We start from the raw sequence: 14,078 nt of genomic DNA on the forward strand, positions 1-14,078 counted from the left end.
GCAGGGGATGGTGCATGAAAGCATCTTGCAAAGTGTTTTCTTTTGCTTTGCTCCTGCCTGACCCATTCTGCCCCTCAAGAACTGAGGCACTTTCAGGAATGTGTAAGGTAAGATAAAAATCAGAAAGCATGGTCAGGGAAAAGGGAAAAAAATCAGAGATAAACAAATCCAAAATCAGGATGAAGTAGATAAAGCCAAAACATAAACCAGTGATTGCAGAAGGCAGGCGGCAAATTTGGCTCTGAGCTTCCTAGTAGCCAAAGCAAAGAAGGAAACAAGATGGATTATGGCTTTGGAAAATTGTGAAAACGATGCCGTGCCACAGAGTAGGTGCTACAGCAACTATATACCACTCTAAAGAAGGCATTACAGTCTCAGTCATCATTTAAGAGGTCAAAAAATTGTGCCAAAAATCAGGCCAACTGCTTGCTGCCTTAACCATCCCCCTTTTCCTATTGCATTCTACAAGAGCAAATTATAACCATGAGCATCAGCGTAACTCAGCAAGAACAGTAGCCCAGGCTAGAAGGAGGGGTTTTAGGGCCTACTTGGAATGACCCCAACTCACACCCCTCTCTGGGCCATAGTTTCCTCAACAGGGAAACCATGCAAGGCTACACTGAGGTTCAAAACAGTGAGGTAGTATATTAGGGATCGGCAAACATCTTCTGTAAAGGGCCAGAGAGTAAATATTTTAGGCTCTGTAGGCCTTCCAGCCTCTGTCACAACTACTCAACTTTGCAAACGTTGTACCCAAAAGCAGCCACAGACAACATGTAAATGAGTGAGCGTGGCTGCGTTCCAACAAAACTTTATTTATGGACACCAAAATTTGCATTTCATATGATTTCACATGTCATAAAATATTATTCTTCTTTCGACTTTTTTCAACCATTAAAAAATGGAGAAACCATTCTCAGCTTGTGCACCATTTAGAAACAGGCGGCAGGCTGGCCGGATCTGGCCCAAGGGCCATAGTTTGCCAACTCTTGCTTTCTACGTTCCACAGTCGGCTCCGAGACATAGTATCACATAGGATGTGACTATGACGGCAAAAATCAGACCTGAATATATGGCGTGATACCACTTGCGTGTTTGTTTTTAAAGGGAACGCACACATACAGTCCATTTAAGGCCGACATATGCCGAGAGCATCTCGGAGGAAACTCAGGCGCTGGAAGCTGTGACTGCCTTGGGGAACAGAAACCGGGAGGCCAGGAACCCAGGGAGACTTCTACGCAATGTGTTAATTTTCTTTTTTACAAGTCAATGCATTTTCTTTCATTTAAAAAATAAGCTTTTATAAAGCCCAAAGCAACTGGCAGAGTTTTGAATGCATTAGTTTTTGTTTTTCTACATTCTTCCCAAGAAGTATAAAAAGCAACATTATCCCCAAAAATGTTAATCAAAGAAGTCCATGATGTATTAACTTGTATCACAAAAAAATAAGTATGATCCTACTTAGAGAAAGCAGGTGGGTGTCTTCTGTAGGTACCTGCTCGTGCAGACAAGATACCAACAAGGGTGGCCGGGGGATCGTCGCTGCTAACCTAGGATTCCTCTGGGTCCGGCTGGGTCAGCCCCCACGAATCTGCACAAAGCTTTTTCCACATGAGCTCAGCACCGGGAGGTAAGAATTGCCCACACTTCACAGCGACCTGGAGCTGTCTCCTGCGCTCGAGGAGTGACAGCTAAGGAAGGATGTGGGAAGACAGCTCCATATAGTAGGAGTCACTATGGCCACACTGCCCAATAGGGTCAGTGGCCACCAGCCACAAGTGGCTACTCAAATTTATTAAAAACTAAAATTTCATCCCCCGGTTGTGGCACTGGCCTCACTTCAAGCTGTGACTGCCTTGGGGGAACAGAAACCAGGAGGGCTGGAATGGAAGGAGACTCCCCCAACACCTCTGGGCAGTTTTAATGCCCAATGCCCCACATGGTTCTTGGTTATGGTACTGGCATACCTAGAACGTTCTCACCACGGCAAAGTTCTATTGGACTGCCCTACCCCAGAGGCTAGTGGGAGAGGAAGAGGGGGAAGACAGTGAGATGTGGGAAGAGGAAGGGGACCAACCCAGAGGGCACTCCGGGCTAGGTTTGGGAAAAAGGACTGCTGAAAGGGGAAGACCCTCCAGGATGGCACCATGCAGAGAAAACACACATGAAAAGGGAAAAAAATCAGGCCGGTCTCAGTGGCTCATGCCTGGCATCCCAGTGCTTTGGGAGGCTGAGGCGGGAGGATCACTTGAGCCCAGGAGTTCAAGACCAGCCCGGGCAACATAGAGAGATCCCACCTTTATAACAAATTTTAAAATTAGCCAGGCATGTTGGTGCACACCTGTCATCTCAGCTACTTGGGAGGCTGAGGCGGGAGGTTCATTTGAGCCCAGGAGTTCATGGCTGCAATGAGCTGTGATGGTACCACTGCACTCCAACCTGGGTGACACAGCAAGACCCTACCTCAAAAAAAGTTGGGGTGCAGGTGGGGCATTGGGGAAGGAATCAGATACCAAGAGCCCAGGCCCTGCTCTGAAACACAGAATATGACTTCACCCACCCCTGTGCCTTCGGGTTAAGTAGCCATTAGCCACAGCCACAGGTGGCTATTTAAATTTAAGTAAATTAAAATTAAATAAAATGGCCAGTTCAGCTGCTCAGTGGCAGGGACCCACTTTTCAAGTGCTCCCAAGTGACAGACACCTAGTGGCTAAAGCACGGGACAGTGCAGCCGCATCATCTCCCATCACCGCAGGAGTTCCCAGACAGCCCGTCTCAGGCTACCCTCTAAGGCTGGCATTATTTTCTTTCCCTCCCTTTTAAGAATCAGGAAACCAAGGCCACGAGGTCAGAGGCTTCACTCAAGTTCTTAATAAATGGAAGCACGATTCGAACCCTGCTCCTTTCTTCAGTAACCAGGCGCAGAGGGGAAGCTCGGCCCTCCCCCAGGCCGCCTTCCCAGTCCTCCCCACGGCCTTCGCCCACTCTCCAGGCTGCCCATGACCTCGAAGCACTCCAAGTGCCTTACAGACACTAAGTGATTAAAGACTAATGGAAAACCTCAACCTTCAAGGGCAGAGGGAGGGAGCTGAGCACATTTGTGAAACACCAACGACCAACGGGAGAGGAGGCCACCGTCTCCAAAGGGCAACAAGCTGAAGCCTGGGGCTCTGGAAAAGAGACGAGTCCATTAGAGGATCCTTCCCAGCAGCTTTTAACAGGGAGGAATGGGTGATATTGGAGCAGCCTGTAGGTGCGGACCTGGGTTCACACAGCAAATTCTATAGCAAGTCTTTGCTCTCCAAAGGATGAGCCAAAATGGACACAGCAGCTCCTGCGACACACAGGAGCTCATTTTATCTCACAACCATAAAGTCAGAAGCAGCAGCAACATCCCCATTTGAGAGAGGAGCAAACTAAGGCTCACAATAGGTAAGTAACTCATTCACAGTTGGAAGCTGCAGAGCTGAGCAGCAAACTCATTATTCATGCCCTTTGCCCCTGAAGGCTCTCCGCTATGGCACAGCTGGCCAGCAATGTGCCCATTTTGCAGATGAGGGCCCCTAAACCCTGAGAGCAAGGGGCACTCACCTGGACCCACTGCTTGTAAATGGCCAAGCTGGAACTTGCAATGCTAAATCGGCGGCTCCCTGGGATGGCAGATAAAACACTCCCAGATTGTCCTCTAGTATATGTTTAGGACAATTCTTTCTAGATTTATAAACCAAAAGCTCCTTCCTCAATCAAGGCTAGCCGGAGCCAAGTGGGTAGGGCAGTGTGGAAATGCCCAGGTTCAAAAGCCTCACTCTGCTCTAAAAGAGACATGATAATAACAATGATGCTAAGTTCATTCATCATAAGCACAGGCCCCTCCACTGTGCAACCTCGGGCGAGCCTGGACCTGTGCCCTCATCTGTAAAATGGGAATGAAGCCGCCATCCGCTCCAGGGCCTCGCTGAGCAGAAGCCCTCCGGCTACACAGTACCCCAGGGTGATGCCCGGGCCTACGGGCACTCCAGGCCACAGAGCTCTGCTGCTGCAGCTTTCTGGAGCACCATGCTAAATAATTCAAAACCATGTTTTCATTTCAAAATAAACACAGCAGTGTCGCCAAGGCGAATGCCAAATTTGCAAGAATGTTTAGGATAAAATGAGACCTCAAAGAAATGCCAGGCCCTATCCTTCTCCCCAAAGCCTGGGGAGAACGAGTTCTCAGTCTCCTGCCCACCCTGGGACAAAGATCCGTAGGTGCTGCTCCAAGAAGAAACATCATTTCTTTCCTCATATCCTCTGTGGCAGCTCTGCAAAGCAGGCCTGCAGTAAATTCCTGCTGCACTAACATGACTGTGAATAATCCCGGGTCTGAATTCGTAGTTCCACATCCACACTGTGTGACCTTGGGCAAGGCACTTAACCTCTCTGTGCCTCAAGTTCACCATCTATAAAATAAGATAATAAAAGCACCAACTCATAGAGGGGTTATGAAGAGTAAACAAGTGGATTTGTGTAGAGCATAGTTCCTGGCACACAGTAGGTGTTGGTGCTTATTACTAGTGTATGATTCATAGCCTTTTCCAGCATGGAGGCTGAGAGTTTCCCAGATGGGTTGTAAAGTCAGTTCCCTGGCTCCAAGCTCCCTCAAAAGATGCCCAGCCGGCCTTTCCCAAGCATCACTTCCCTGGGGACCCCACGCACCCACCTAGGGACAGAGACCTTCTGTCACCCTTGGCCTGGGCCTAAAAAACCTGGCTCTCCCCAGGCAGCAACCCAAGCTTGGGACCCTCCTTGCCCCTCCCCTGGGCACCCCGGGCAGGAGTTACCAGCTCCCACTGGCAGTTCCCCAGTCTCAGAAGTGTCACCTGGGGAGGCTGTTTAGTGTTTGAGATCTGAAGAGGAAACACAGAAGGGAAAACACACACACACAAATAAAAGCTCTCAACCCCCCACCACGGTCAGAGGCAGCATTTGTGGGGCTTTTCAGTTCAGACAGCGTCGGGAGGAAAGGCTGAGAGCCTGTCTCCTCTGCCTTAAAATCTCCCTTCCTACAGACAGGACCCCAGGAGAACCCTCTGGCTGGGTTCTGCGTAGGTACCACCCCCGCCTCCCATCTCAGAGTGAAGCACCAACTTCTCCACCTACACTCTCAGACGGGGGTTGGGAACACAGAACTATGAATGCGCCCCCTCTCAGCCAGGGGGAAACTGGGCCAGGCAGCCTCCACACCTAGCATGAATGGCAGACGCTGGGGGCCAGGACTCCTGGGGCTGCCTTCCAACTCCCTCGGTGGGTGTCTGCGCTGCCAGCGCCCCCTGCCCGCGCCCCCTGCCCCCCACCCGCAGGCCCGGAGAACAATCAAGCCCTTCCCAGCCCAGGGCTTCCATGCAGTAAATTCGTGTTTGCAGAGCTCTGGGAAATCTTTAGGAGGTGGCATGAGTATTATTAATTGGGGAAAAAGAACAGATTATGCCAAATAAATCCTTCCCACGTAACCGAACCCTATCCGAGAGGGGGAGGGGGAGCGCGCAGCCCCAGGAGGGGTCTCCATCCCTCACCAGGGCCTGACAGCCACATTACCATTTACATGGATTTATCAATAGTATTGATCCCTAGCAGCGTAAATAGCTCAGTGGGAAGAGGCCAGGGCTGGGGCCCGCTGTGCTCCCGCCCCCATGTCTGGGCACCGGCACCACAGATTCCCCCGGCACCCGCTGGCGGTGGCAGCAGCGAATTTCCAAGCAGGGCCATGGCAGGCGGCTCAGGGAAGCCAGACAGGGCCTGGGATGCCCTCGCAGCCGCGCTGCCGACTCGCCAGTTACCGCTGGCTCCACCCCCCACCCTCCCCCCACCCCCAGCTCTACTGGGCCTGTCTCAGTCTTTGCATCTGTTCAATGGGTGGGGGCACTTGCCCTTCTCCATCCTCTCCGGACAAGCAGAGGGGGGTGGGAAAAGGCCCCCTCCCTCCCCCAGATCTCCCCAGTGTCCAACCCCAGGCAAAGGTAAGGTGGCCCCTTTTCACAGGGCTTCCAGAGCACGTTGGATTAAAGGCCAAATCGTATAACCCAGGAATAATAATACCGACACAGCAGTCATAGTAACACATACAAGTACCAAGGGATTCTTATGGCCGGATGGTCAGCTCTCACAACCACCCTGTGAACTCAGCACCATTTTCACCCTCATTTTGCAGATGGGAAACCTGACAGGCACAGAGAGGTTAAGTATCTGTCCAGGGACACACTGCCAGGAAAGTGGCAAAAGTCAGATTCAAATCCAAGGAGCTGAGGTGCAGAGTGGGCCATCCCACCTCACTGCTGCTTCACATGGCTCGGCCCCTCCCCAGCACTCCCAAAAGAGGCCACCCACGAGGTACACAGAGGGCCGCGATATCAAAGCTGCCGCAGGGACCCAGACCTGGCTGAAAAGGGGCAAAGTCAAGGCCACCGGTAACACATCTCAACGCGCCCAGAACTCCCCCACCCAGCCCACAGGGTCCTCCCTTTCTCCCCTCCTCCCCTCTTCCCTTCCTCCAAATCTGCAAAAAGGAAAAAAATAATAATAATCATAATAAAACCAGTTCTCACCAACGGGGGAGAGGAGGAGGGGGAGGAAGGGAGGAGGCTGAGCCGACAGAACAGATCCGCCCCCGCTGCCTGCACCAGACCCTCGGAGAGCCGGAGCGCGCGACAGGCGGCGGGAGGACACTCGCTTCCAAAAAAATAAACCTACAATGTAAAAATAACGCCGGGCGCCCCACGCTAATTGGGCCCGGGCGACAGCAGCTCCCAGGTAGAGCGTGTCTCTCCCTCCCGCCCGCCGTGCCCTCCCACCCTCGGCTTGCTCCTCCCGCAAGTGTCTGGGGCGGGGAGGGCGCACCCCACGGGTGCCCTCACTCCCCGCAGGCCTATGAGGAAGCTGCCCTCAACACAAGGGCCTGGGGCTTCCCAGTCCTGCCCAAGTGGGATCAGCTCTGAATTCCAACTTCGCAAAGTAGTGGCATCCCAAGTATCCGCACAGCCTGGGGGAGGGACCAGGAGGCGGCCCAATGAGGCGTCACCAGCCACGGGAGGCAGGCCCAGACACCAGGAACACCGGCCCGCGGGGGAGGGGGACCAGGGGCACCTCTCCCGAGGGACCCCGCCCAGCGCCCCGTGGCCCCACGCCCAGGAGGGACAAGGCTGGCTCTCCCCCTCGGCTAGTGGGAGACCCCCATGCGCCCCTCCACAACAGCCAGGCCAGGGAGCTAGGGGGGCCATCTCCAAGGGCTTTCAAACCCGCGCTGCCCAATGGAAAATAAGGCACAGTGTCGCCCCCCCAGGTCCGGGGCTGCACCGGGGACAAGGGACGCTTGGCGGCCAAGTACCCAGAGCCGCCGCACACAGTGGGGGGCCGCTCTCTGCATTTCCAGCGCGCCCCCCGCCCACCCCAACGCCACTTCCCTCCTTCCCGCCCCCTCGCTGGGGAGCTGGAGTTCCCCTAAGTTCCCCAGCGCCCCCGAGCACGCGGGCCGCAGTGTCGGCGGGGCGCCTCGCTCCCCAGCAGGCCACCCCCCGAGAGCGCCAACTCGGGAGCGCAGGGGCCCCGCCAACTCAGCCGCGTGCGCCGCCCGATCCTCCCCGGATCCCCCGGAAGCGCGTCCCGCGCCTCCCCCCCGCCCTCCGCGGGGACCCTCGGCCCCAACTCACCTCGCCGAGGTGGCAGCGGTGGCGCCCGGGCTTGGGGCGCGCTCGGGCCGCCGGGGCGCTCAGGCAAGTGGCGGTGCCGATCGGGCTGGGGGCGCGCAGCAGGCCCGGCCTCGGGTCGGGACGCGATCCTCCCGCCGCCGCCTCTTAGGGCGCCGGCCCTGGGTCCCCGGCCCGCAAGTTGGCGCGCATCGCGGAGCGCAGGGCGCGGGCGCAGGGCGCAGGGCTCGGGCGGGGCGCGGGCGGACGCGGGGCTCCGGTGCGGCCCGGCCTGCCCGCGGCTCCGCGCTCCCCGGCGGCCGCGGCGGCGGTGGCGGCGGCGGCGGCGGCGGCGGCGGGAGGGGGAGGAGGGGGCGGGGCGGGAGCCCGGGAGGCGGTGGCTCGGCCTCCCTGCTCCCGGCTCCCCGCCCGCAGCGACGCGCCCCGGCCCGGCCCCCTCTGGCTCCTTAAAGGGCCCGCGCCGCCCCTCCAGGCCCTGCGCGTCCCCACTCGCGCGCCCACGCCGCCACACACACAGACACGCACGCACACACTTGGGCGCGACGCCGAGTTTCTTTTTGGCAGCTCCCCGAGGAGGAAGGAGGGGGGAAGCGCCTCCCAGCCTGCCCCTCCCTCTGCTCCTGCGGGCCCGCGGGCCCTCCTCCTCCTCCCCAGCGCCAGTACCTCCGGAATCGCGTTTCACCTATTAAATTATAACTCTAGAGTGGCCGCTGGATGGGGAGGGGGCGCGCAGGGAGGGCCCCACACAGGGCCTTTTAGGAGCAAGCACGGTGGGGCACTTGGGGATGGGAGCAGACAGTAGTGCACAGAGCCCTCTCCAGGCAGGAACACGCTGGGCCGACCCAGCCGGGGTGAACACACTGCAGACTCACCACCCACCACGGACCTGAGATGTCAGATCTCACACAGAAAAATACTGGGACACCCACGCGAGTTCACAGCACCCCGGAGGGCACAGACGCTAGAATGCCAGTTTCCTGAGGGCAGAGATCTATTTTGTTCACTGCCCTATCGCAGTAGGGACCCACGAATGTGTTGTTGAGTGAACTCCCACTTGGGGACATTCAGGGACACAAATGCAGAGACAATGCAACGAGCCTGTGTCCCCCCCCCCCCCCCACACACACACACACAAACAGACACACTTCCCAGAGCGTGCCCCTGGGAGCCACACATGCCCGGCCTGCACAAGCATGCAGTCACAGCGGGCACACATGTGCTCGCTCCCCCACGCATAGGCAGACACTCTGCTCTAGCAGGAACCTGGCCCCGCTGGCCGCCCTGACAACCCAGTGTCCTCATTTACCCCCTCCTCCCACCCCCTCCAGGTTTGCCCTCTCCAACCAGGGGAGATCTCTTTGAACAGCAGAGGGCACTGGGAGCCCCGGGGCCTGGAGCCTCCCTCCCTTCCTTCTCTTCTGCTTTCTCCTAAGATGCTGGAGAGTTTGAATTTTTTTTTTTTTCAGTTCAACTTTCCTTTTTTGGAGTGACGTCTCAGCAGATTCAGTTCTGCCATCTGGCAACATCTGAGAACCCCCAGGGAGAGCGGGGAATGGCTGCGGTGAGGAGGCAGCCGCGCGGTTTCCAGAGGCCGGCGCGCCTCCGCCTCCGCCAGGATGCTGGGGTTGCCGGGCTCCCCTGCAGCCAGATCCCTCTCTGCCCCCTCGGGCTTTTAGTTATGGAATTTTGGGGGGCTGGAAGGGGCCTCTGGGGCTGACAATGTCTGGAAAAAGGGAAGTGGGTGTGGAGGGGAGCAGTTTGCAGACTGAAACAGGAGGGGTCACAGGTCAGTGTCCACCCCCTCCTTGTTTTGGCCCCACCAGCTCCAGTTCTGCCCAGCCAGTTCGTCCAAATCCACAGGCAAAAAGCTGGAGCCACAGAAGGAAGGCCTGACCCCCCCCCCTTCCCCCACCAAGGGTCTGGAAGAGGGAAGCAAGGCAGGGGAGCTACTCTGCCAGCCCCAGGCCGCCTGGCAGCCCTCCTGTCACCTGAAAACCCTCTGTGAATTTGCATTTCCATGAGATTCAACTCTATTTGAAGCTGGAGGTGGGGCATTTGGGGTGTCTTCAGGGGTTCTCCCAGCTTCTGCCTCTCAAGGGCTCTCTGAAGGCATAGAAGCGGGGCAAGTAGGGGGTCTGTCAGCTTTGTAATGTCCCAAGCGTCACCTGAAAACCCCACACAGGAAGCCTGATCAACTCAAGCGCCAATGTGCTCTGGCCCGACCATGTCACAGATGGCAAGACTGAGGCCAGGAGAAGGGGCGGCATTTGTCCGGAAAGGGATTGGCCCTTTCCTGTCTGCTCCTGTTTCCTGGCTGTGGGTTGGGTTATTAATCTCACCCTCCCAGACGGCGGGGAGCAACACTAGCACTGAGCAAGCACTTACCGTGAGGGAAGCCAGGGTCCTGGTCACAAGTAGGGAAACGGGCCTGGAGAGATGAAGAACCTGACTTGCCAACCTCCAGCAGCAGCCCGTGATTCCAAATGAGTGCTGGGAATCTGCACTTTGGGGAGGTCTCAGCGGAGCCCGCCCCCTCCCCCAATCACAGACTGGCACCCTAGTTTGCTACTCTGTTTGCTACTGGGCTCTGAGTGACAGTCCATGAGCGACTAATGGGAACAGTAGCTTTAAAAAACAGCCAAAGAACACTGAACACAAACAACCTCCCCGGGGGCCCCCTGGACTGTGAGTTAGTAACAGTAACAGCTAAGAGCTTCCCAAACATCTCAATTGCCTTTGTGAGTAAAAGACTTTCAAGGTACCTATTTTACAGGAGGGGAGACGGAGGCTGAGTTAGGAAGTCACCATGGACACTGAGAAGCATGTTGTATGTGTGGCAGGCCAGGCTGCAGCTGGCTGGAGCATGCTGTATACATCCAGGGGGCTCCTGTCCAGTTGGCGCCAAATTCCGCCCCTTGGGCTTTGTCTCTACATTCTCCCATCCAATCATTCAACCATTCCTTCCTAAAGACTCCCTGCAATCATTCAACCATTCCTTTCTAAGTACTTGGCAAAATAGTCCAGCTCATCCCCGCCTCAACACCTTTGCACTTGCTGTGCCATCTGCCTGAGACTGTCATCTTCTGTCTTCAGGTCCCAGCTCCTTAGAGAGTCCCTTGCAGCGGGGCACAGTGGCTCATGCCTGTAATCTCAGCACTTTGGGGGACCGAGGCGGGTGGATCACCTGAGGTCCTTGGCATATTTTAGGATCAAGCCATTGGTTCCTCTGGGTAGATGGGACTCCCAGGAGCTTGAGGTGGCAGTGAGCTGTGATTACACCGTTGCACTCCAGCCTGGATGACAGAGCAAGACCCTGTCTCTAAAATATGTTTCATTTGGGCCAGGCGCAGTGGCTCACAGCTGTAATCCCAGCACTTTGGGAGGCTGAGGTGGGCGAATCACCTGATGTCAGGAGTTTGAGACCAGCCTGGCCAACATGGTGCAACTCCATCTCTACTAAAAGTACAAAAATTAGCCGGGTGTGGTGATGCATGCCTGTAATCCCAGCTACTCGGGAGGCTGAGACAGGAGAATTGCTTGAACCCAGGAGGCGGAGGTTGCAGTGAGCTGAGATCATGCCACTGCACTCCAGGCTGGGCAACAGAGTGAGACTCCATCAAAAAAAAAAAAAAGTTGTATTCGTTACCCTGATACCCAAGAGATGCCCATTCAGGCTAATCAAGTTCACATGGTCAATCATGGTATCAGATCAAATTCCAGCCACTCCTGGAAAAAATTTCCCACCTTCAAGGCAGGCCTAGAGGAACAAGGCATCTATAGGGTCAGGACTGAAGCTGGGGGACACGGTGCCCTGAGCAGCTTTGACGCTGGCTACCCCAAGAGCCCTGAACTGATCGCTGGATCGTACCCAAGGGGCCTATGTCACACTATCTATCAGTAACAACCCAGAAGACACCCAAATGAGTATTCCTGGGGCCAAGCCTCACATGCACACCTAGAACTGTGTCCTTGTAGACAAATCTTATCTATATTTTTCTTACTTTTGACGTGCTTTGAAGCAGAAGTTGCAAACTGGACCGATCACCTGAGGTCAGGAGTTCAAGCCCAGCCTGGCAAACATGGCGAAAACTTGTCTCTACTAAAAATACAAAAATTACCCAGGCATGGTGGTGCATACCTGTAATCCCAGCTACTCAGGAGGGTGAGGCAGGAGAATGGCTTGAACCTGGGAGGTGGTGCTTGCGGTAAGCCGATATCATGCTACTGCCCTCCTGCCTGGGCAACAGAGCGAGACTCCATCCCCCCAAAAAAATAGAAAGAAAGAGAGAAAAAAAGAAAAGCCCACAGGACCTGGCAGAACAGCCAGCCCAGAACTGGAGGAGAGGGTGAGATACGCCCGGGCAGGGCCCTTGGCACACCCCGCACCTGTCCCAAGGCATTTTTATCTTATTTTTTAGAGACAGGGTCTCACTCTGTCACCCAGGCTGGAGTACAATGGCATGATCACAGGTCACGGCAACCTCGAGCTCCTGGACTCAAGTGATCCTCCTGCCTTGGCCTTCCAAAGTGTTGGGATTAGGCTCAGCCACCCTTCTTTAAAACACAACAGCCACCAAACCAAATACTAAATGCCTCCTGCAGGGAAGCGGGTGGACAATCAGCTGGAGCAGGCCTGTTTGTGACCCCTGCAAAGCGTTAGTTCTCCAAGCCAGTTTTCCACTCAGCTGTGGGTAGTTCCCACCCAACATGGAAGGATCGGTAGGGGTGGGAAGTTAGAACCTTCCTCAATTGTAAAGGGACCCTCTTCCAAAGATGTAGGCAGGAAGGTGCACTGAAGGCCCTGACTTCACCACAGTGCAATACATCAATGGAGCAAAATTGCACACTGTTGACCCTGCCACCCCAAGAGCACTGGGCTGCCCATCACAGAGGACAAGCAAGGGGCCTGTGTCACACCGTCAGCAACAACCCAAAGGACACCCAAATGAAGAGCGTGCCTGGGGACAAGCTATGCAGGAGGAGAAGCCTGGTTTCAATGATGGCATCACGGTTTTTTGGTTTTTTGCTTTTTGTTCTTTGTTTTTGAGATGGAGTCTGTCTCTGTCACCCAGGATGGAGTGCAGCGGCAACATCTCAGCTCACTGCGACCTCTGCCTCCCGGGTTCAAGCGACTCCTCTGCCTCAGCCTCCCCAGTAGCTGGGACTATGTGCATGCACCACCACACCCGGCTAATTTTTGTATTTTTAGTAGAGGTGGGGTTTCACCGTGTTGGCCAGGCTGGTCTCAAACTCCTGACCTCAGGTGATCCACCCACCTCGGCCTCCCAAAGTGCTGAGATTACAGGCATGAGCCACAGTGTCTGGCCCACAGTTTTATTCAATATGTAGTTATTAAGCACTTACTGTATGCTAGGCATGGTGGGATCAAGCAGTGAAGGAGACCACCCTTTGTAGCCACAGGGAGATGACGCTCAAAAAGGAAGTTATCATCAATCTCTTGTGCTAAGCAAGGACCCTCCCTGGACATAAAGAACAGGCCCTGAAGCCAGCCCTTTAAAGGCTAAGAAAAACCCCCTGGCATTCAAAGCAAAGTGAAAGTTCAGAACATGGGGGATTGGCAGGGGACAGGATCTCTTGGCCCTTGTCCTTTCTGCACAGAGGAGGCCAGGGGCCCTTCTGATCTCACAGTCCTGCAGAAACCTCACTGAGGATGTCACTCAGAGTCTCCCCAGCCAGCCCCCACTCATGCTTGCTGCAAGAAACTGCAATGTCACCCCCAGCTTCCCCTGCTCCTTTATTGAAGACACTGTTTACATTTCAGAAAGAATGGAGCTGGGAACAAACTCAGGCCCCCCTCTGATAGGCCCGATGATCTCTGAAGATCAGCAGCTCACTTTCTCCCAGGGGCTCCCCCTTGTTTCTGGGGTGTTGTCCCACCAGGGCATCTGCTTGAGTCTTTGCTCTCAGGCACCGTGGGTAGGAGCACAGGAGGGCCCCATCTGGGGGGCAATCCAGCGAGGATGATATGGTCCCTGCAGTCTTGCTCTCCTGAATGGCCGCCGTGGGGCTGGCTAGGTGGATCCTGCCATTTCTCCAATGGGACAACCCGCAGCTGTGAACAAGCTTGAGAACAAGCTGTACAGTTCTGTTCCCGTGGAGGCAGACCTGCCAGATACATTGTTTAGCGCAAAAGCACGTGCAGTGCTCGGTGTGCAGTATGGTACCTTTTGTGCAGAAAAGTGGGGAGGAGTAAGTATGCTTAGGCTGCCCAGCTACGCATGATACTTTTTTGCGTGTATTAATGGGGTACTAGTGCAATGTTGCTACATTGTTATATTGCACTGTGGTGAAGGCAAGGTGTTAGGATGCACCCATCACGGGAGCGGTGTGCCTTGTGTCCACCAAGCAACCTCTCACCATCTAACCCCCTCCCATGTC

General features: G+C 55.3%; 2 protein-coding genes across 4 annotated transcripts in view; one reads left to right on the top strand and one right to left on the bottom strand.

The window, feature by feature from the left end:
• Positions 1 to 7,848, bottom strand: part of NCOR2 (nuclear receptor corepressor 2) — a 240,891-nt gene extending 233,043 nt beyond the window's left edge. For all 3 annotated transcript variants that reach the window (XM_050747807.1, XM_050747808.1, XM_050747805.1), the window contains exon 1: positions 7,683 to 7,848. The gene's annotated coding sequence lies outside the window, so the exon portion shown is untranslated. The remainder of the gene's footprint in view (positions 1 to 7,682) is intronic.
• TMEM132B (transmembrane protein 132B) overlaps positions 1 to 14,078 on the top strand; it is a 1,306,862-nt gene that overhangs the window by 193,897 nt on the left and 1,098,887 nt on the right. The gene's annotated exons all lie outside the window — the stretch shown is intronic.

This window comes from Macaca thibetana, chromosome 11 (assembly GCF_024542745.1).
Source record: "Macaca thibetana thibetana isolate TM-01 chromosome 11, ASM2454274v1, whole genome shotgun sequence".
In the NCBI taxonomy this organism is placed as follows: Eukaryota; Metazoa; Chordata; class Mammalia; order Primates; family Cercopithecidae; genus Macaca; species Macaca thibetana.